Source organism: Rattus norvegicus, chromosome 16 (assembly GCF_036323735.1).
Source record: "Rattus norvegicus strain BN/NHsdMcwi chromosome 16, GRCr8, whole genome shotgun sequence".
In the NCBI taxonomy this organism is placed as follows: domain Eukaryota; kingdom Metazoa; phylum Chordata; class Mammalia; order Rodentia; family Muridae; genus Rattus; species Rattus norvegicus.
This window is the reverse complement of record NC_086034.1, coordinates 10,491,640-10,515,000: the sequence shown is the minus strand read 5'-3', so window position 1 is coordinate 10,515,000 and position 23,361 is coordinate 10,491,640. Positions and strand designations below refer to the sequence as shown.

Genomic DNA, 23,361 nt, shown 5'->3' with positions numbered 1-23,361 from the left:
TCAGACTGAGAGAGGACTTTGAGCTTGGCAGGATGTGTGCCTTCATAAATAAATATCTCCATAAAATCAATGAAAACACAGGCAGCCATTAGCCAACACCACTTTTTTTTTTTTTAAAGAACATTGGCTATCAACTAAAAGCTTCTAGCAACATACGGCATGGAAAACAAATGAATATCACGGTGACATCAGCTGGTCATTTAACTTGTTCCCATCACCTTCCTCCCCAGATTCAGAGAAGTATGAATGACCAGCCTCATCTCTGTAGTTACAGAAGGAGAAGAAAGAAAACTGCTCAGAAAGTTCTGTTGCCTGGGACAGTTTGTTACACAGCTCCCTACAAGGTCCTGACAGGGCACTGACATCCAACCAAGCAGTATCTCCCACTTGGAAAGTCCAGGGTCTCAAAAGAAATCAGTGCGATCATTTATCTTCACAGCTGTCTACGGGATGGAATGATGTTTGCGACTCACAACACGATGGCCAAAACTTAAAAAGAAATTGTTGAGAAAAAGATGTTCATTAAGAACTCTGTAAATTTCTCACATATCCTTAGAAGGCTGAATGACCATGACATGGCACAGCTGCAAACCTATCCAGGAAAGACCCTAGGAAGCGCCAGTGCCTTTTCTCTCTGACCTTTCGACCTATGTAAGCAGTAAATGAAGTCTAATATATAGTTGTAATTCTCAGGCCTGAACATCCAAAACACCTCCAACACATACCAAACCCCTCGGGAAAGGATGAAAAACTAGTGGTTAATAGTATTTAAACAAAGAGCTGAGAAGCCATCAACTGACTAATGAGTGGTCTAAGTGGACATTTCAGTGGCTACACCCTGTGTGGGATACAGACACTAGAGAGAGAGCTAGGAAGTGATTGTGATATACAGCAGATCAAGACAGAGACAGAGACAGAGACAGAGACAGAGACAGAGACAGAGAGAGAAAATGAACCTGGAAAGGGAGGGAGAATAAAGTCCCAAAGTGCCATATATAAGATTCATGTCAATAAAATGTGTGAGACACTCATGAAAAGGCTGGACAGCACTCAACAGGAATGTCTGTCCCTGAGAGGCCCGGATGTTGGAATTAGCGAACAAAGACTTCAAATCAGCCATTGAACTATTTTCAAAGAACTGAAGAAAATCATGTCTAAAGAATTAAAGAAAGTGCAATGACAGTTTCTCTTTAACTAGAGAAGATCAGTAAAGAGATAGAAGTTTAAAAATTAAAAGCTATTGAATAAAATGGTGGCATCCAAAAGCCATAATAGCTGAAATAAAAAGCAGCCTGTGAGGGTGGAAGAGAATACACAGACTTAAAAATTAATTGGTAAGGACTTGAACTTAGGTCACTTGAGATTATCCAACCTGTGTAAGAAGGGGACAGATGCAGTAACAGTCACATGTCATCTCAGCCTTTGAAATCTGAGGCAGGAGCATCAGGAATTAGAGGCTAGCATATAGCAAAACTCTACCTTAAAAAAATAAGACCCAAAAATCAATTAGTGGTAGTGGAAGTAGAAAGGAGAAATAAAGACACACATATACAGAGAGGGGAGGGGGAAAGGCTTAGCTACCTGTATGATCACTAAGCTTACCAACATAAACATAATACACCATATGCATCAGGAAGAAAAGGAACAGGCTCTTGAAAATGACAAGAGAAAAATGACTCAAAGACAGGGCTAAAATTTCCATCTTCTCATAAGAAACAATGACAAACAGAGACAAAAGAAATGACAAAAAGGGGGTTGGGGATTTGGCTCAGTGGTAGAGCGCTTACCTAGGAAGCGTAAGGTCCTGGGTTCGGTCCCCAGCCCCGAAAAAAAGAAAAAAGAAAAAAAAAAGAAATGACAAAAAGAAAACAAACAAACAAGAATTCTCTACCCAGCAAAACTATCACTCAAAGTGAAGATACAATTAAGATATTCACAAAGAAAAGCAAATATCCTTTGTTAGCATATCCTCCCTATGAAAAGTGCTAAAAGGTGTCCTTTAAGCTGTAATTAAAGAACAAAGCGGTTTTTACCGGAAGTCCCACACCTGTGGATCCCGGCCCGCAGCAGCTCTCTGCTCCCAAACCCCGTGGGAGAGAGACCTCACCGCCTCATCAGGTGGGCACTCCTGAGGCTGCAGAGCAGAGGAGACCACCAACACTGCCCACCCCTGCCCACGTCCCTGGCCCAAGAGGCAGCTGTGTAAGGCCTCTGGGTTCCCGTAGGGGAGGGCCCAGGAGCGGCAGGACCCCTGCGCCTGAGACACCACCGGAACCTGAAGGAAACAGACCGGATAAACAGTTTCTGCACCCAGATCCCGTGGGAGGGAGAGCTGAACCTTCAGAGAGGCAGACACGCCTGGGAGACCAGGGGAGGCTGCACTCTGTGCACGTCCAGACTCCAGAGGAGAACACCAGGCGTCATCTGGAGCCCTGGTGTGCGGAGGCTCCCGGAAAGAGCGGCGCAGATCTTCCCGGTTGCTGCCACAGCAGAGAGGACTTAGGCAGTACCCCACGAGCAAACTTGAGCCTTGGAACCGCAGGTAGGACCAACTTTTCCCCTGCAGGAAACCTGCCTGGTGAACTCAAGACACAGGCCCACAGGAACAGCTGAAGACCTGTAGAGAGGAAAAACTACACGCCCGAAAGCAGAACACTCTGTCCCCATAACTGGCTGAAAAAAAACAGGAAAACAGGTCTACAGCACTCCTGACACACAGGCTTATAGGACAGTCTAGCCACGGTCAGAAATAGCTGAACAAAGTAACACTAGAGATAATCTGATGGCGAGAGGCAAGCGCAGGAACCCAAGCAACAGAAACCAAGACTACATGGCATCATCGGAGCCCAATTCTCCCACCAAAACAAACACGGAATATCCAAACACACCAGAAAAGCAAGATCTAGTTTCAAAATCATATTTGATCATGATGCTGGAGGACTTCAAGAAAGACATAAAGAACTCCCTTAGAGAACAAGTAGAAGCCTACAGAGAGGAATCGCAAAAATCCCTGAAAGAATTCCAGGAAAACACAATCAAACAGTTGAAGGAATTAAAAATGGAAATAGAAGCAATCAAGAAAGAACACATGGAAACAACCCTGGACATAGAAAATCAGAAGAAAAGACAAGGAGCTGTAGATACAAGCTTCACCAACAGAATACAAGAGATGGAAGAGAGAATCTCGGGAACAGAAGATTCCATAGAAATCATTGACTCAGCTGTCAAAGATAATGTAAAGCAGAAAAAGCTACTGGTCCAAAACATACAGGAAATCCAGGACTCAATGAGAAGATCAAACCTAAGGATAATAGGTATAGAAGAGAGTGAAGACTCCCAGCTCAAAGGACCAGTAAATATCTTCAACAAAATCATAGAAGAAAACTTCCCTAACCTAAAAAAAGAGATACCCATAGGCATACAAGAAGCCTACAGAACTCCAAATAGATTGGACCAGAAAAGAAACACCTCCCGTCACATAATTGTCAAAACACCAAACGCACAAAATAAAGAAAGAATATTAAAAGCAGTAAGGGAAAAAGGTCAAGTAACATATAAAGGCAGACCTATCAGAATCACACCAGACTTTTCGCCAAAAACTATGAAGGCCAGAAGATCCTGGACAGATGTCATACAGACCCTAAGAGAACACAAATGCCAGCCCAGGTTACTGTATCCTGCAAAACTCTCAATTACCATAGATGGAGAAACCAAGATATTCCATGACAAAACCAAATTTACACAATATCTTTCTACAAATCCAGCACTACAAAGGATAATAAAGGGTAAAGCCCAACATAAGGAGGCAAGCTATACCCTAGAAGAAGCAAGAAACTAATCATCTTGGCAACAAAACAAAGAGAAGAAAAGCACACAAACATAACCTCACATCTAAATATGAATGTAACAGGAAGCAATAATCACTATTCCTTAATATCTCTCAACATCAATGGCCTCAACTCCCCAATAAAAAGACATAGATTAACAAACTGGATACGCAATGAGGACCCTGCATTCTGCTGCCTACAGGAAACACACCTCAGAGACAAAGACAGACACTACCTCAGAGTGAAAGGCTGGAAAACAACTTTCCAAGCAAATGGTCAGAAGAAGCAAGCTGGAGTAGCCATTCTAATATCAAATAAAATCAATTTTCAATTAAAAGTCATCAAAAAAGATAAGGAAGGACACTTCATATTCATCAAAGGAAAAATCCACCAAGATGAACTCTCAATCCTCATCTTCGGTTGGTTTATATACAAGTGTGCAATTTCTAGGCTTGAAAGTAAAATGATGCTATCTGGTGCTGGATAGAGGAGCCTTATTTTTTATTATGGCAGCTTGCTATTTTTGTAACATGGTGATTTGGTTGAACACAATAAAGTACAGTAGTAACTGATCTCCCCTTCTTCCTGGATGAGTGAGGAGATGATTAAATGTTGATGTGAGCATCCTTGAGCATATTCAGATGAGCTTCTGCTTCTGTTGAAAAGGATGCTATGTTTGATTGTGGTCCGAAGCTTTGAAGCACTACTTGGCATCTCCTTCCTTGGAGGTCTCACTGTTTAAACATAACAGATTTGATAGCTTGTTGGTAAGGTGAGGTCCAGCTTGTCTCCACTAGGTCATCTTCATGTGAATCCGGTGGTTATACGGTTTTGTTCTAGGGATATTTCATTTTTTTAATAACGGTTTTAGCTGACATTCATGGAGAGAATGAATCCTTAGAACTGTGCCACTAGTGAAAGGAAATCCTGTCTAGAGTATGTTTCTTTACAAAGCGGTGTCACACCATCCTTTGGGCCCTCTGCTGGAAAAGTAGAATCAAGTCTCAAATAATGCCTTTTAAATTGTATCCTCTAGTATTATAGATGTAGGACAGTACTGTATCATACCTCTGTGGATATAAAATAGCTTGTACCTGCTTTATGATACGTAGTAGTGACCGTGCTTTATCAGAGCTGTTTTTAATGATGTTGCTCAGAATGTTTTCTTTCCAGATGATGATTGAGAAGCTAATTTAAAAAAAAATGGTGCCAGGTACCACAAGAGTAACAGAACTGTGCTGTTTTCTCGGGTTTTGTTTTTTTACTTTTTTTTTTTAATGGAGTGTGCTGGATGTCTGTACAGTTTTGTTCAGATGACTGCAGAACCTGGAAAAGCTGTTGCTGCTGTTGATGCATAACACACTGCTATTATTGGTCTTTTTATATAAATATAAATATATATATATATATATATACAGATATATAATTTGAATTTTTTGAAACTTTAGCTGTGCTGTCAACTTTGGAAAAAAGTATCCCCGTTTATTGTGTTGAGTTGGCACTGTACAGAAATTAACAGCCATATTGGTCTAGAAATGTTGAACTTAAGTTTTTTCCATTTGTACAGGGGTAACACACTGTATTAAATATGTAAGGTCTTATCTACGTGGGTTTGATTACAAAAACTAATAAAGTATTCTCTAAATTTAAAAAAAAAGAAGCTATAAAAAAAAAAAGAACAAAGCAGTAACCTGAATTGACACAAATGTAGAATACTGACAAGGACAAAAACATAGGCAAGCCTAAACCACGAACAGAAGAAGCATGGAGAAGGACCCGAGAGCAACCAAAGCTCTGCCGTATCCCTGCTTTCAGTGCCTGTGCCCCAGCACATATTTTCTGCACCACCACATGCACCAAGGAAGGGGATACTGAGTGAGATGAGCCATGGTTGTCCACTAAGCCTGTTTCCCTGAAGCCTTTCATAAATATTCCCCACAAAAGAAAGAAAGGAATACTTTCCAATTAGCTTTATGAAGCTACTGTCAGTGGTCTGATGCCAAGATCACAAGAAGACAAAATACTAGCAAGTTAATTCCCACAGCATACAAAGAGATTTAGACATGATGGCCAAGTAAAACAGGTAAGTCCAGGAACGCAGAATTTGCCTTACCAACCCCAATGTAATAAACCTTATCAGTACGAAGAAAGATCAAATCACATCATTACCTGAAAATATGCAGGAAAAAATGTGAGGTCTAGTCGGTTGCTATATAGTGTAATGCTAAATACTGGCCCCCAAGATCTGGTTGCCCACTGGGATGAGGAAATCTGTACATATACCAAGTGACACTATGTAGCCTTGTCTGCAATTTTAAGCTATTGGTTGAATAAAGATGCTTATGACTAGGCAGAAGAGAAGTAGGAAGAGTTTCCATTCCTGGGCTTGGGTCTGAGGTAGAGACCACGAGGGAAACAGAGGGAAGGTGGAGATAGAGGATGTCATGGCTTAGGTGAGTCATGAAAACATGGTCATAGGGCTGGCCAATAGAAGTTAAGAGCAGCCCAGGTGGAATATGGCAAGTCAAATAATGAAGTCACTGGCAGGGAATTGGACATAATAGCACAGAGTAGATACCTTCCTGGCTTTAAAGGCTTATCATAAATATAGAGGGCTTGTGTCATTTATTCGGGGACTGAATGACCAAAGGCAGGGTAGAAACCCCCCATTGAAATTAACTATTTACCACAGCAAAAAACATTTGAAAAAATTCAACAGCCATTCATGGATTACAAAACCCAAACTGGAAACATTCAGAAAGTAGGAACAGAAGTAAACATCCCCAGCTAGACAGAAGTCAGGTATGAGACATCCTCAGCCAGACAGAAGTCATGTATGAGACATCCTCAGACAGACAGAAGTCATGTATGAGACATCCCCAGCTAGACAGAAGTCAGGTATGAGACATCCTCAGCCAGACAGAAGTCATGTATAAGACATCCTCAAACAGACAGAAGTCAGGTATGAAACATCCTCAGACAGACAGCAGTCATGTATGAGACATCCCCAGCTAGACAGAAGTCAGGTATGAGACATCCTCAGCCAGACAGAAGTCATGTATAAGACATCCTCAAACAGACAGAAGTCATGTATGAGACATCCTCAGACAGACAGAAGTCATGTATAAGACATCCTCAGACAGACAGAAGTCATGTACGAGACATCCTCAGCCAGATAGAAGTCATGTATAAGACATCCTCAAACAGACAGAAGTCAGGTATGAAACATCCTCAGACAGACAGAAGTCAGGTATGAGACATCCTCAGACAGACAGAAGTCATGTATGAGACATCCTCAGACAGACAGAAGTCAGGTATGAGACATCCTCAGACAGAGAGAAGTCAGGTATGAAACATCCTCAGACAGACAGAAGTCAGGTATGAAACATCCTCAGACAGACAGAAGTCGTGGGAAAGGTCCACAGGTAGCTACATACTTATTCAGAAGAAACTGGTACAGACAGAAGTCATGTATGAAACATCCTCAGACAGACAGAAGTCATGTATGAAACATCTTCAGACAAGTGCGGGAAAGGTCCACAGGTAGCTACATACTTATTCAGAAGAAACTGGTACAGACAGAAGTCATGTATGAAACATCCTCAGACAGACAGAAGTCATGTATGAAACATCTTCAGACAAGTGCGGGAAAGGTCCACAGGTAGCTATATACTTGTTCAGAAGAAACTCAATGTTTCATTTTGAGATACAGCATCAATCCACATGCCAACCTAGAAGGGGGAACTCTCACAAGGCCCCACCCCTAGATGAAGAGATATAGGCAATGGATCCTGTGCAAGGAAAATCTGTCAGCCCCAGAGATACACTCCCTGACAGATGATCCGATCCTAAGCCACCCACCTTAAACATATGTAAACATGAGAAACAATAACATAGACTCAGTAGGTCCTCCAGGGGTGTGCAGGAGAGGGAGGAGGAAAGGTAGGGGAAAAATAATTAAAGAATAAGATGCCAAAAAGGGTATCCTTTCAACGACCACCTAACATTAAGGGGAAGGTTCTAACCCATAATAGCTACAAAAAATAAACAAAGAAAGTGACAAGCAATCAAAGAGATCCATCCAGATGTACAAAGAAAGAATGGAGTGACCTTCTCGCTACTTAAAGATGGTCGAAGTTATTCACAAAAATAAATGTTAGAACAGTAAGTGAATTCTGCAATGCCACAGGATATAAAATCAGTGCATAACAGCTACCGTGCTTTAAGCTAGCATGAACACAGAAATAAAATTCATTAAAACAGTTCAGTTTACAATCCCATGAAAAAGTATGCAGACTTGGAGTCAACTTAGCAAATCTAAGGAAAACACAGGGCAGCAATTCACGCAGTGGTCCCCTTCCCCTGGAGGCACAGTTTAGATCTAAATGCAAAAGGTTAAAACAATAAATCTTCGAAAGCAAAACAGACTTGAGACCTGAAGATAAGCGAAGATTTCTTAAATGGGATTCAAAATACAGCAACTATAAAAACACTGATCAAATACAGTTTATTAAAAATGAATCTCTAGTTGGTCATCAAAAGATAGCTGACCAAAATGAAAAACACAAAGAAGAAAGATTAGATATTACAGGTAGCAATTACACCTCTTCTTTGTTATGATGATTGGTTATTTTGTTTGTAACATTGTTGCTATGAGATTTGTGGAGAATCAAATCAAACTATTATTGGTTTTGTTTTGTTACAAATCATTGTCATTTTCTCAGATTATTTTTCTCAGTTTAGTGGTCTACCTCCTTAGTAGAAATTCCCAGAGCATCGCTTTTGTGGTACCACTTTTGTGGTGCTCAGAATTTATTATTTAAAAAGTATCCCACAAATTAAAAGGGGAAAATGTTTCAGCTAAGAGGAAAAGTGGAATTAGGAGAAGATCTGAATAAATGCCTTACAGCAGAGGAGACCCAGATGGCCAACAGAAATGTGAGAAATCCCTCGGCATCTTTAGTTACCAAAGAAGTAGAAAATGAAACTGCACTGAGAGGCTCAGAAAAACACATTAAAAACGACTAACAATGTTACACGTTGGTGAGAATACAATGTACCTAACTAAAACCTCCAACATTGTTGACTAGAGAAAAGGTTACTGCCATTTGTAGACAATGCCTGCCAATGTGTTCTAAAGGGAGACTCATATCTAATAATTACTTCGTAATTCCACGTATCAAGAGAAAAGCATACATGTACACACTAAAGCACCAGACTGAAAAGAGTAACAAAGCCCAAACATCCATCAATCATGTAATGGGTGGATAAACTGCACCATGCTCTTTCAATAGAAAGCTCCCTGACAAGAAAGGACCAGGGAAGGTCTCACAGCTACAGCAACCAAGGAAAATCTCGAGAGTCTGACACGGAAGAATATGTAACCTGTGAACCTATTTAAATTAAGAAGGGATAAGAGACAGCGGTTCCCACCAGGTGAGGAGCTGGAAAACCAACTACAGAAGAACGTGATGGAACCTTCAAGAATGCTGATATATTAATACTTTGAAGTGGGTGGTAGTTATACAGATGTGCACATATGCAAAAATTAGGAGAGCTTTGCCTCAGTGGTTTATGCAATTGACCAAGCTATGATGTTAAAGGATTAAAATTAAAATAGATTACATAATATAAAATGAAGCTACTTTTTAAGGACCCAGGATTAGAAGCTGTCTCTACGGCATCTCCACTCCCTCCTTTGTATCTCACACGACAGCTCTAAGACATCGTGCAAGTACTTTCTATTTAAGTGTTTGGTGACCCACAATTTGGATGGTATAGTGCACAGGTATCAGTCACGATGGCAAGGCCCTACTGTCCTCATTCTGACCTTTCACACCTTCAAACAACTAATGTTACTGCTTCTAATATTGCCTGCTAGTACAACGTTTAGCAATCCCGACAGCAAGCTCTCACCACTAGGAGGAGGAGGACAATTTTCCACCTAACACTAAGTTCCAGGGCCCACAAGCTGTAGGTCGTTCAATATTTAATTTTTATGTACTTCTAATCACCCCACGGATACAGTTTTACTGTTTTATGTTTACCATAACAGTATAAATATTTTCCCAGTCTTTACAAGAGTCTTAACTGGCTACAGAATAGTCTATTGTGTGACTGCCTGCTAACTGACTGAGGCAGTCCTACACTGAACATGTAGGTTGCTTCTGAGTTCTTGGTATAGGCTGTGGCACCGCAATACTCACCTTATACCGCCATGCATTAGTCACTAAATCATGTGACTAGAGTGAATTCCTACAAGGGAGGTTACTAAGTCAAGTACATGAGCAGATTAATAATTTTCATATGTTTTACAGCATGTCTTTTTCTAACTGGCACGATCACCAGCATCATGAAGAAACATGAATAGTATTATTCTAATTTCCCATCAGGTATAGTGGATTTGAAATGATTCTGTGGGTTTTGGTACATTTTGTGATTCCTGATTATTATTATCTATTAACCAATAGATATTTGGTTGTTAAAATATTGTTAACCCGAGACCGGGCACACTGCAGAAATGAGACCGAAACGTATTTCTCACGTCAGCGTCCTTCACACCTTTAGGTATTTTTAAGTCAGAGCGCTGATGCCTGTCTCACTCATTTGGATAAGGCTTGGCAAATATTTTTAACTTGTCATTGTGCAATAAATACCTTTCAGTCGATCGTGATGTTATTATGTCTTTCCTCCTTAAAGTTTTATAAAGTTGTAACTGTTTACCTCTTTACTTTTTTTACCATTTGAAAATTTAGGAGGTTACCTGAAAAGTATCACTCATTTTTTTCTATTTTCTGTGATTTCAATACATTTAATTCCTTAAGAGATTTCCTAATGCTTATTTTGTAATATTTCTCAGATAATGAATAAGTTCTGCCAACATCACTTATTCTATAATGTTTCTTTATCCGTGGTTTGGAATCCCCATTCACCCTGCCTTACCTTGTGTGCACAGCATATCTTCCAGACTGTGTTTGATTGCTCCACTCTCTATACTGAATCAGCATCTCCTTGACTTAATTACTATTGGGTTATGTCTTTCACAATCTGTTAATAACGTCCCCCCTTCATTATTTCCTATTTTCTGAGGATTTTTATTGGAATCGAATTTCCATTCCCAGTTTTATTTTCTAATCATTTCATAAAAAATAAAAAAATCCAATAAAAATCTAATTGAGATCTAGAGAAGGACTGAGCTACAATTAAAAATAGACTATATACTTTGGAAGATGAGCTGAAAGGCTATAGAAGTCCGGGCTAGTGAGGTGCTACAGTGATTAAAGTCAATTGCTCTCAAGCATGGCAACCTGAGTTCGATCCCTACAGCCCACACGGTGGAAAGAAAAGAGTGGACTCCTGTTAAGTTATCCTCTGACTTCCACATACAAGTGATAATGCATGCTTGTGTACACACACACACACACACACACACACACACACACACACACATACAATTAAATAAATGAATAAATAAACAAAGATGCAAAGAAAGACTATAGCAGGGACTATGTGTCTGTTATTTTTCTGTTGCTGTGATAAAACACCATAAACATAGCAACTTATTAGACATTTAATTGTGCTTCTGGTTTTAGAGGGCTAGAGTCTTTACGGCTGAGCAGAGGCATGACATCGCAAACAGCTCAGAGCACACATCTTGGTCCACATGGTGGAGGCCAAGAGAGCTAATTGAAATGGGGTATTGTGAAATCTTTCACACACTATGACAGACCTCCTCCAACAAAGCCATACCTCCTAACCATTCCCTGAAAGTCTTACCAGTGGGGATCCAATATTCACACACAGGAGTCGTGGAAGAATTAATCTCAATCAAAACAGCCCTATGATATAACTTTTCAACTATTTATCCTATTTCTTCCAAAGAAATTCGAGAACTGGTGAACATAGGCTCTGGAGTCAGATTAGCTGGGTTTGACTGCAAGCTCAATTACTTAAAACATGTGCCAGTCGGTGTTAAGTGACAAGTGACACAAACTCTTAGGGGGACAGAACGCTGGGGATGTGTTTCCCACATGTGAAGGTTACAGAGAAACACGGACAGCCCTAAGGTACCCAGGGGGTGTTCTTCCCATCCTAGTCAGAGGTGGAGGAGCATGTGGAAGCCGGTCTACCACTTAAGACTCAGAACTTAGGCACTCACATTTATCACATGGCATTCATTGGTCAAAGCAAGAGCATGGCCAGGTCTGATATCAGTGACATAAGATAGTGAGCTCCTCATTTGGGATTTGGAAGAAATTAATATTTGCTGTGTAATGATTAGTCTTCTAAACCACGTGACCTAGAGAAATGCACACAAAGGTCAAGCCTCAGTTTCTCTTCCTTGAAGAACAGAGATTCTCACCTGCCCCTGCTACGAGGGAGTATGAGAACAAAGTGGAATGATATTCAAGACAAGCTTAGCACTGGGTCTAATAAGCAGCTAGAGCACAGTAAATGCCAGGCACTGTTGCTGTGTTTAATGATAGAGCAAACATTGCAATTGGCCCTTAGAATTGGAATGAAGTGGGTTCAGCTATTCTGCATCAGATTTTACCTTGTTACCTCTGATACATTGTTTCTGAGTTTGGAGGGAGCTAATAACCTCATCAATCAAGGGTATAAACAAAGTCTAAGAGCCCTATACTAAGCTGGTCTTATACATTACCTGGTGAGCTTGTACACCGTCAAAGAAACAGGGACCATCCAGATAACCTTGTATCCCCTCTTCTACACATTCAGGCAGCCACCATCTTCTGCAAATGACAACTCCCATTTGCCCACATTCACTACCATGTTTCCCCTTCTAAGAAGCATCTTGCCTCATTCCAACAAAAATACTGAGTACTGGGAGGGATCTTTAAAAGAAAATCTACCTTACAGAGGTCTAGGGGAAGAAATGCTTCCACAGTCTTTCCCCTCAGCTCACTGGACTCTGCTCTGTTCTATCTGACCATGGGGTTGCTCCTTCTCATCCATTTTTTATGGTCTAAGCATAAAGAGTTTTTGTTTTATTCTCCATCATAAATGAATAAAAGAAATGAGTAAGTCTCAGATGTGTGATGAAACCCAGCAGAAGAAGCCTGTCGCTGGGATCAGTTAAGGAGTGAGTCTAGTTTTTGCAAACAGGAAAAGCTGAATATCCTTTCTGTGGACAAGAAGCTAGGACAAGATTTTAGTGGCTACCCTAGACCCCAAATTCTAGGAACCGACTCTAAGGTTCATTGCTTTGGTAAAAAGCTTCCAACTAAGCATCAAGGAATCAAGGAACTACACACCAAGTCCTCAAGGCCCTTCATAGGCCACCTGGTCAAAATTTGTGCTGCCCAAAAGAGACAAGTGACTGTTTTCCTATTGCCAGGCAATGCCAACATATTTGTTAATCTTCCAAAAGCTATCATTTAGAAAGACTGTGCTGTCTATGAGAAGCCAGGAAGCCCTGAGGGAGGCTTGCCTCAGACTCAGATGCCCTCTCTGTTCCCACCAGTTCTCCATGAGGGGAGGTGTGTCTAAGAGAGGCCTCTACCTTATGTGCCTTGCTTTTCTTATGAACATGCCTGTGCCGGTCTTGTCTCTATTTTATTTCTTATTAGCATAAGTGAATTTATTTTCTCTAATTTGATTATTAGTTTTTCATTTTTGTTTTCAAGTAAAAACAAAATGGCCAGAGATCAAACTGTGATCATTTCTACAGCAATTATCTGCATCCAGGGCTAGCTTCTCCTAGACACTTTGATCTCAGTGAATCACAACTCTGAGTGGTGCTTCATCAATATATCACGAACTCTAGTGTGGCCTAGGTCAGCTGATGATGAATCACTGTCACCAGGAGCAGAAGTGGCCCCATCCTAGGTGAAGAAAGACTATAAGTGCTATCATGTAGGAAGTAAATATAAAATTCTATAAGATGTAAAGGGTCTAGGTCAATCCCATGCAGGCTCCCTAGTTGTTACGGTTGTATAGCTTGAGCTTGACTGTACTGTATTCCTAACAGAGGGACCAGGGGCTGTCTATGACTCTGTTGCCGGTTATTGGGACCCTTTCCTAATACTGGGTTGCCTTGCCCAGTCTTAATACGAGGGGAAGTGCCTAGTCTTAGTGTAACTTGAAATGCCATGTTTGATTGATATCCCTGGGAGGCCTGCCCTTTTCTGAAGAGAAACGAGGAAATTGATGGGAAGGGCAGAGTGGAGGTGGGGAGAGGGACTGAGAGGAAAGCAGGGAGGGAAAACTGTGGTTGGGATATTAAAAATGAAGAAGAAAAAGGTGGAGGAGGAGGAGGAGGAGGAGGAGGAGGAGGAGGAGGAGGAGGAGGAGGAGGAGGAGGAGCTTTAATTATATAAGATGCCTATCAAGCCCTTGTCTGGATTTCTGCAAAGAAAGATGGCTCCTTCCCAGCGTCCTCTGACTTGAAGGAACCTCCAGACTCTGGCTCATCCAGGGACTCATTTCCTTAGCAGAAATTCAGACCTGCCTGCCAACTTCAGCGAGGCCTCTCCATGTATATGTATCATTCCACTCCAGGATGAAATCCCAGACATGGCCTCAAGTTTCCATGTCTCGGCAATGGCTTAAGAACCCACAGCTGCCCCAGGGCAGAACCTGGACAGCTTACCTCCTCGTTTCTGTAGCCCAAGCTCTTTATAGTATGTTGCCTCAGGCCTCACAAATTTCCTGATGTGACAGGCAAGACAGAAAAGGAGTGTTTCCGAAGGCCCAGAAAAACTCAACATAGGAGTAGCAGTGTTCTTCTAATCATAATGGGAATGTATGCCATGCGTTAGAATCTGCGAAGTGTCTGCCCACTCTACTCCATGATCAAAGAAAGGATGTTCAGCATCATTTGTGATGCAGGGACATCGACTTACCTCTGACTTTTTGAGGGCTACAGAATCCAAGACAGCCCAAGATGTCCTTTCCAAAGCCTAAAGTCACTGTGTTTACTCAGAAACATTTTCTCCAAAGGGACTGGGGTAGCTTGCCACAAAGAACATATTTAATCAACTGGTACAACATAAATAAAGCATAATAAACTAGGGCCTGGCAAGGGGGAATACAACTATGCAAACACCAGAATTAATGGGTTTGCCCTTCCTGCGGTGAAAGCAGAAAGGAAAGCCACTGTTACATCCATCACACTGCTGGGGAGGAGAGGCAGACAGCCTCTAAATCTCAAAAGATGGTCTTCCAAATGGGATGGGCAGTAAGTTCAAGAAGAAACCAAAAACTTGCAGAACTCCACTGCAAGCTGGAATCACCATGAACCTCTTGCGTTTGTTCTCCCAGCTCTGACTCATGGATTCTTTTATTTAAATTAGATGAACACGCCCCCAATGAGATCTATGAACTACACATAGCGGAAGGCGAACTCTGACTCCTCTCTCTCTCTGTGCACAAGTCACAACCTGCCCAGCTGTGTGATCCTCCCCTAAACCCTTACATTAGCCTTCAAGAACAGCGGCTCCAGTTCACAGATAAATAGGACTGGCGTGTATCCGTGCCTTTCAAAGCCAATGAATGACAGAACTCCATTCTCTTAACTCCATATGTGAGTTTCTTAAAAGATCCTTGATAAAAGCTGTCACCTTGTGAAGAGACTTTTCTATTATGAAATTGGGCCTCACGTAGCCTGGAGTACTTTTCAATTCACTATGTACCCAAGGCTGGCCTTGACTTCTGACCTTTTTCCTTCAGTCTCCCAAGTTCTGAAAGTTCAGGTGTGCACAACCACTTGAAGCCAGAGATGGGCTCATAAAGGGGCCTAGAGACATTTGAAAGTCAACTGTAGTGCTTTCTGATGAGCTCAGGACAGGACCAAGATTATGGATAGAGGGAGAGATATGCTTTTGGCTCTCCATGCCCTAACTCAACATCATCAGAACAACTGCCATCTATTTACCAGGATAATGGGAACTGGGTTGTGTGCTAAGAGGTTGGAAATCCATCCCCACAACTCTTCTACGAGAGATGAGGGCACATTCTTCTACCAAGACTTCTATAACAAAGTACTTCAGACTGGAGGCCAAAGCAACAGAAAACTATGACCTTGCAGCTCTCGAGGTAAAAGCAAGAGATCTAGGAGTCAGTGAGGCCCGATCTCATGGTAGAAAGAGTGATTCTAGGCTTCTCTTCTCTATTTGGTGATGTCACCACCCTCTGTCTACACATCATCTTCTGTTACACCAGTCTCAGTTCCCAAATTCCTCACCAGTAAATGACTTAGGATCTAGCCTGATGACCTCACTATCACCTTCAATCTGCAAAGTTCCTTTGCCAAATAAGGTCACATGCTGGGGCACAGAGGTATGGACTCCAGCATATCCTGCAGTGAGGAGTACAATTCAATCTGCAGCAGAGGCCAGAGCACCGATGCCATTGGTACAGGCAGCTGCTTGTCCGCAGCTGTCAGAGAAGGACATAGGGAGCCATGCAGAGAACCCATCTATCAGCGTCCTATTCCAAGCCACCTTTACCTTCTGCCAAAACAACTCAGTAGCCTCCTTGCTGGTCCTCAATCTTCTACAATTGTCACTCCCTTCGAGTTGCCCTGCAGCAGCTGGAATGAACTTTTCAATCAGAACACAAATCTGATAATGGCAGAACCTACTTAAAAGCCTTGATGACTGCCCATTATGCTTGAGGGAGGAGGGGAACAAAGCTGTGCTGACCTCATTTCCCTTCAAATGCTGCCTGGTTCCTAGAACACTAAGCCCTTTCTCCTTCCGGACCCAGGACTCACTTAGAGCTGGTGACAATTCAATTTTTCTCACCAGTTCACAGAAGGAAATACTCCTGCCTGTCCTTTATAAGCCATGGTACCTGAAGAGGGTCAAGCCCATCTTTCTCACCCCTGTGCTCCCAGCAACTAGAACAGTACCAGGCACATAGCAAGTGCTTGACATTTAAGGATTTAAAAAAAACAGCAATAGTTATTAGGGGAATTATCTTGGATGACATTTTCTGTTTCTGCAAACCTACTGTGCATAATGGATATGCATGCTAAGAGCTTTAGTTAACCTCTAGTTCCACAGAATAGATGAGAAGGTGAGTTTCTAAGCCCAGAAATGAATTGTCAACCATCACATAACCACTCTTATCTGATTGCATATCCTGAATTCCTAGCAGCAAAGCTCTTCTGTATATCCATCTTGGGGATTGCACAGAAGAGAACCAAGTCCTCCTTTGTAGGTCAGCTCTACGTAGTTTCTGACTACAAAGCTGTCCGCTTCTTCATCTCCCAAGAAAATACATAGCCCACCTGAAGTCCTGGGGTCTAGTGTATGTGGGGGTAATGAGCAGAACGAAGATTATCTATCTCCTAAGTCCTTGTCATGAACGGTAGGTATGGGGTGCCATGCCAAGCTATCAAATCCTGCCTCTGATTCTTAATAAAGGAGGAGCTCACTGGGAAATTCATATGGTGAGTATTAGTTTCAATTATTAACATGATGAGATCTAAAATCACCCAGTAGAAGAGCCCGTTGATATATCTGTGGGGAAATGTATTGATTAGATTAATTGAAATGAAAAGACCTACCCACTATCAGTGGCACCATTCCCTACGCTAAGATCTCAGCCTACCCCACTGTCAGTGGCATCATTCCCTAGGCTAAGACCTCAGGCTGCATAAAGAAGAAAGTGAGCTGAGAAAATGCATTCACTGTTCCCTACTTCTGGAGTCTGACTGCAGTGTAAAGAGGTGTCACAAGTTCCATTCTCTGCCATTTCTCTGCACTGATGGACCTATAATCAGCTGTGAGCCAAAATAAACTCTTCCTTCCTCAGTGGCTTTTGTCAAGGTATTTTATCATAGCAATAGAAAATTAACTAAGACAAGCAGGGTGCTGATGCCTTTTCTGCTCTAGAAGATATGAATCTACTTCAGTGAAGACCCAAGAAAGAATGATCAGATAAATACTTGTTTGGTTCTAGCCACTGTGGGACCCAAGTAAAGCAGTGATCTCTTTACTTCCTCCATATGAGCTACAGCTTGAGAAGCCTCAAGGGAAGGCCCTAGCCTCTATTAAACCTACAGAACATGGTAGAAGCTGAGGGTCACGTGGGCCATTGCTGATGGAAGCCAGTGAGTGCAGAGAACTGGTGACTTGTTAACCGGCTCCACATTCTAGGCCAGTCTCTGTGAGGCATGAGCTACCATCATTCAACTGTGATTAGGGTATCTGCCCCCACCCCGGCAGGTCTGACCAGCTTCCTCACGCTCATACTTTGAGCTGGACATGTAGCTGCAAAGTCAAGGTCCGTTTCGCTTTGTTCTATTTTGTGCCCTGAAATACGCAAGTGAAGGACATGAACTGCAGCCACTCCGGGGGAAAGCCCCTGTGAATTAGCCTTTGAAGGCGAATCTGGAACCAGCTGGAGACATGGATGCTAACTTCACAAGGGCTGCCTTGCCCCCCGCCCTCCCCCCCAGCTTTTGATTAAAGCCCAGAGGCTGCTAGGAAGCTTGGCCAAGAGCTCCATGCTGGCCTCCTTCTGATGGTGCCAAAGCTCTTCCAGATCCGCCTTCCTGCCCCAGGCTGTCTGGCAGGCTGATGCTCCACTCCTGGATGCTCTCACTTGGAAGTTTTACCAAAATGGTCTGGCCTCCCCTTTCCTCTTTTATGCTTTCATTTTCCTACCCTTTGATGCTTGTGTTTCTTCAAGTCCTTTCCCAAGATGGACTGTCTATTGGATGCAGGTGCTGTTGTCAGATGGCAAGGACAACAGGAGCAATCCATATAGGTACTCTAGTGTTGAGGAAACAATAAACCACCCAATCCACACATAAATTAGAATAAACGGAAGAAAGGAAGAATAAGGGCCAGAAGAGAAGGTACTGCTTTGAAAGGGATTTGTGTGTGTGTGGGTGGGGGAGGGTGTTTGCTTGTTTGTTTAGAAAACAAAAACACAAGGATGTCCAGAGGCTGCCAAAGAAGTAAGACGGCAAGCCATGTAGCCATTTGTAAAAAAAAAAAAAGTATTGTCCATTTAGAGAAGGCAAGCAAGATATAAGCTTGCTTGACAAACTTGAGGACAAGAAGACAGAGAACGGAAGTGCTGTGTGGGTGTATAATGCTGGTCTTGGGAGCCATGGGTTATAACATGAAAATCCCAATGCCAAGGTAGAATACAGGCTATACTACTTGTCATGGAGACTGAAAATCGCCTCAAACACTGCAGGCTGCTGTTGTCGCTGCTCTCTGTGGTACAGCAGAACTAGACGGGAAGACCCTATTGCTAAAGAAAACACACGCTTCAGGTTCCGAGTCTAGAGAAACAAATCTGGAAGTGATCTGGAAGCTTCCTCCCTACTGGCTAGCTTTCATCATGATAGGAGGTGCTGTTCAGGCTAATAGGAAAGTTTTCTTATCCTATGATACTTAAGGGCCAGGCAAGATCTGCCTATTGGTACAAGAGCATGCCTGCTATGAGGACAGCCAGTCCATTTCACTGGGGGAAATCATATAAACGCGGTCAAAAACCCACGTCTAGGGAGATTGTAAGTTTTGAGGAAAACCCACCAGTCATGCTTTGCTAAGCAGACATGTTGTCAAACTGCTTTCTAAATATTTATATTAATAACGTGTAGATCAGTGCTCATTTCACCCTTGGTTAAAGAAGCTTCTACTCGCAGTATAGAGTGATGAATGCATTGACTCATACTGGGTCAAAGTGGCGAGAAGAGGCTACTGCTGAGCGTGCAATCCAACGCAAGACATTTACGCCCTTCCAGGGACCAGGGAACGGTTGGAAAAAGTCATGATAAGAATCTAAAACCTGATGGACATGGATGGTGCGGAGAAATGCTGTCTTCTGAACATGACATGGCTGCTGCCCTCAGCACTCACAGCCACTGTAGCTTACCCCCACAAACTGGCACAAGACTTTCCTGTCAATAATCCATCATGGATAGACAAGGACTTCTGACGCCCACCCCTCCCTGAGGAGCTATGAGCAATCAATGGTTGCTGAGGGAGGGGGGGATCATCACCCTCCGTGGTGAGTTGCCCCTACTCAAATAAATATCTCTCCACTTGTGTTTATGCAGGCAACTCTCCTAAAGCAGAGTAGCTCACACACAGAGAAAGGCAGAAAGAAGGGCTTTGGCAGAGTGGAGGGGTATTAAGAGAGGATATTGGAGATAAATATGTTCAGAGGCGTGTGTGTGTATATGTTAGAGAGGGAGGGAGGGAGGGAAAGAGAGAGAGAGAGAGACAGAGACAGAGACAGAGACAGACAGAGATAGACAGAGAGACAGAGACAGAGAGGGACAGACAGAGAGAGGGACAGAAGGAAATAAAGATGAGGTCAGAAGCAAAGATCTTTTCATGGGGCCTGGAGGTGATAAACGGGCAGCATGAGATTGTGGCTATGTTCATTTTCTTGCCTGGAAACCATCTTTAGCATCACCACCTATACTAAGACATCATGCTCTATACCTTATAAGCTTCAGAGTTCAATCTGAGAACAAAATCATTGGGAGTCTTTTAAGCAGAAGTGGTCTGACGCATCTTTAAGAGGACTATTCTCAGTGCTGCAGTGGGCCAAAGGTAACCAAGCCTTTGTGCAGTGTTGGGTAAATGCTAAGGATGCTGGGTAGTGTTACACTGGGGGAGACCGAAGGCCACAGTGCAATCAGGGGCAAGCGGAGACATTTCTGAGCCTTGGTGCCTACCTGATGCACAATGAGGGCAGTCCCATGTCACATGAGTTTTTGGAACATAGCAGAGAGTGTGTAACAGTGTCTGACACTGTGCTTTGCTGTACCAGCCCCTCAGCAAGTAACACTGTCCCTACACTGCCATGATCTCAAACACTTCTCCATAGTTCCATCCATTTGCCTGCCAATTTCATGATGCCCTTGTTTTTAATAGCTGAGTAGTGCTCTATTGTGTAAATGTACCACACTCTCTTTATCCATTCTTCAGATGACGGAGGCAAATGGTTGGAACTAGAAAATATCATCCTGAGTGAGGTAACACAGATACAGAAAGGCACTCAGAGTAGGTGCTTACTTTTAAGTGGATATTAGCTATGAAGTAAAGAATAACCATTCTACAAATCAAAGACCCAAAGAAGCTAAGTAACAAGGAGGGCCCAAGGGAGGAGCCTTGAATCTCACTCAGATGGGGAAATAGGATACACATCAAAGGTAGATGGATGAAGGGAACTAGTGGGAGTGTAGGGAGAGGAACAGGAGGAATCAATTGTAGGACAGAAGGAGAGAGAACTGAAATGAGGTGGGGACATCTCTGGGACAAGCCAGAAACCTAGGACAAGGCAAAATCCCAGAAATCAATGAGGTTTCCTCAGACTCCTAACAACAGGGACACGCAACCTGCAATGACCACCTCCTACAACCAGGTAAGGACCCCAACCCACTCACAAAACCTTAGACCCTAAATTCGTTCTGTCTACAAGATGTGCAGGAATAAAGACAGAGCAGAGAGTGAGGAAATGGCCAACCAATGACTGGCCCAACTTGAGACCCATCCCGTGAGAAAAAGCCAACCACTGACACTGTTAATAATACTCTGCTACACTTGTAGATAAGAACCTTGCATAATAGTCCTCTGAGAGGCTTCACCCAGCAGCTGATGGAAACAGATTAGGCGACAGCCAAACATTAGGTGGAGCTTAAGGAATCGTGTGGAAGAGAGGGAGGAAAGACGGAAGGAGCCAAGAGAGGCCAAGGACACCACAAGAAATCCTACAGGACCATCTAACCTGGGCTCATATGGGCTCATAGGGCCTGAACTGCCTAGACCCCATACACATATGTAACAGATGTTCAACTTGGTCTTCACATAGGTCCCCTAACAACTGGAGCAAGGGCTGTCTCTGACTCTGTTGCTTGCCTTTGGATCCCTTTCTCTTAACTGGGCTACCTTGTCTAGCCTCAAAAGGAGAAGATATGTCTAGTCCTACTGCAAAGTGACATTCCAAGGCAGGTTGATATCTACAGGAGGCCTTCCCTTCTCTGAGGAGAAGAGGAGAGTTGAATGGGGAAAGGAGAAGGGAGAGGGTAGGCCTGGGAGGGGTGGAGGAGGAGGAAGCTGTGATTGGTATGTAAAGTTAGTTAATTAATTAATTAATTAATTAATTAATGGAAAAACATTTCTCCATAGTAAATGCCTGAACTTGATATTTCTGGTTTCTTTAGAAACTCACTTGTGTCACGTGATGTTTTTCTGCAAGCTGTCTTGTGAGATCATGTTTTCTTGAAGCAGACACGTGAGAGTGCACGTGGTGTTTTACTGAAAACAGACACTTGAGAGGGTGCACAGTGTTTGGAAAGAGTATCACTAGAATCACGCAGACAGCAAGAGGACACTCTTGCATTGCTATGCTGTGCAGCACTCTGCTGGTCTCCAAGAGCTATGCGATGCTTCGCTGGTCTTTGCTGGTCTTCACTGGAGAGAAATGGGAAAAAACAGAAGCACCACCCATGGTATTCTGGCTGATTTTTGCTGCGTCCCCTGACTCCTGTTGATTTGCCAGCACTATGCAGCTTCTGCTAGAACAAGCTACCGCTACTGACTCATGTTTGGTGTTTGCTGCTGGACAGGAACTGCTGGTATCCTGACAGTAAACAGTGAATTTGCCCCCAAGGAACTACGTCTAAACAGGTCCACAGCATTCCTATAAACCTTCTTTCCCTCTACCTCTGGTCAGTGGGCTAGAAAGGATGTTGAAGCATCCAAGAACCCTAAATAAAGTATGTTTAGAGAAATCTAAGCCTACAGCTGTCTCACTAGAAAGGAAAGTTGTTGAGAGGGGGGTCCAAGTACCTCAGCAAGAATAACCCATGGGCAGAAACAGTGAAACACAAGAATCTGCTAAATCAGAACCGTAAGAACCATCATAAAATAAGACAACCTGGCACTTTTATGACTCCCTGGAAACACTTTACAAACACCCATAGCATTTCCTTCCCAGCTCCTCAATTGTCAGTCCAATTAGCCAAGCAGGAGCCTGGAAACCATACACATTTCTAGAGGCCAGGAGGAAATGCACTACTGGGATTTATGGAGGGATCCCAGAATGGGGACAGAGCACACAGACGGGAGGAGGCAGGCACTGTGGGGGATGGGGGATGGTTTACAGTTTGTGGGACAACCTCTGTTGAGACTGCCACACCTGCCCTTGTATGCTGTCATCCCTGGGACAGGGATAGGACTGGGTCAAACAGGAAGGAAGGGAAAGAAGAAGCAGACACATGAAGTGCATCTTTAGCTAGTGACACTAAACTATGACCCCTGCAGGCCCCAAGTGGCAGTGCACTCTGTGGTAACTAGCACATATTAGCTGTTTGCACATGCGGAGCTGGTTATGTTTTATACTTGTCCTGTGAGACAGACGTGGTGAAAATGTTTGTGTCATATTAAAGAAAAGAGAACCAAGGCTCAGAGGTAGATGTGAGGATGAGAACTAAAGAGCCACCCTCTGCTGGGCTAGTGTGGGACACACATCCAGGACAGCTGGGCAAGAATGAGCATCTCTAGACCCTGTGGATGGCTTAAGGGACTTGGCCCCA

General features: G+C 42.9%; 1 protein-coding gene across 5 annotated transcripts in view; it reads right to left on the bottom strand.

Moving 5' to 3' along the window:
• The window catches only part of Grid1 (glutamate ionotropic receptor delta type subunit 1), a 749,167-nt gene that overhangs the window by 379,184 nt on the left and 346,622 nt on the right, over positions 1-23,361 (bottom strand). Inside the window, exons 1-2 of one of the 5 annotated variants that reach the window (XM_063275759.1) lie at positions 17,441-18,202; positions 16,298-17,395 (exon numbers count right to left, since the gene is read on the bottom strand). The exons of 3 other annotated variants lie outside the window; for them this stretch is intronic. The gene's annotated coding sequence lies outside the window, so the exon portion shown is untranslated. Of the gene's footprint in view, positions 1-16,297; positions 18,203-23,361 lie in introns of those variants that run through there. One more of the 5 variants, XM_063275758.1, reaches the window with a different exon arrangement.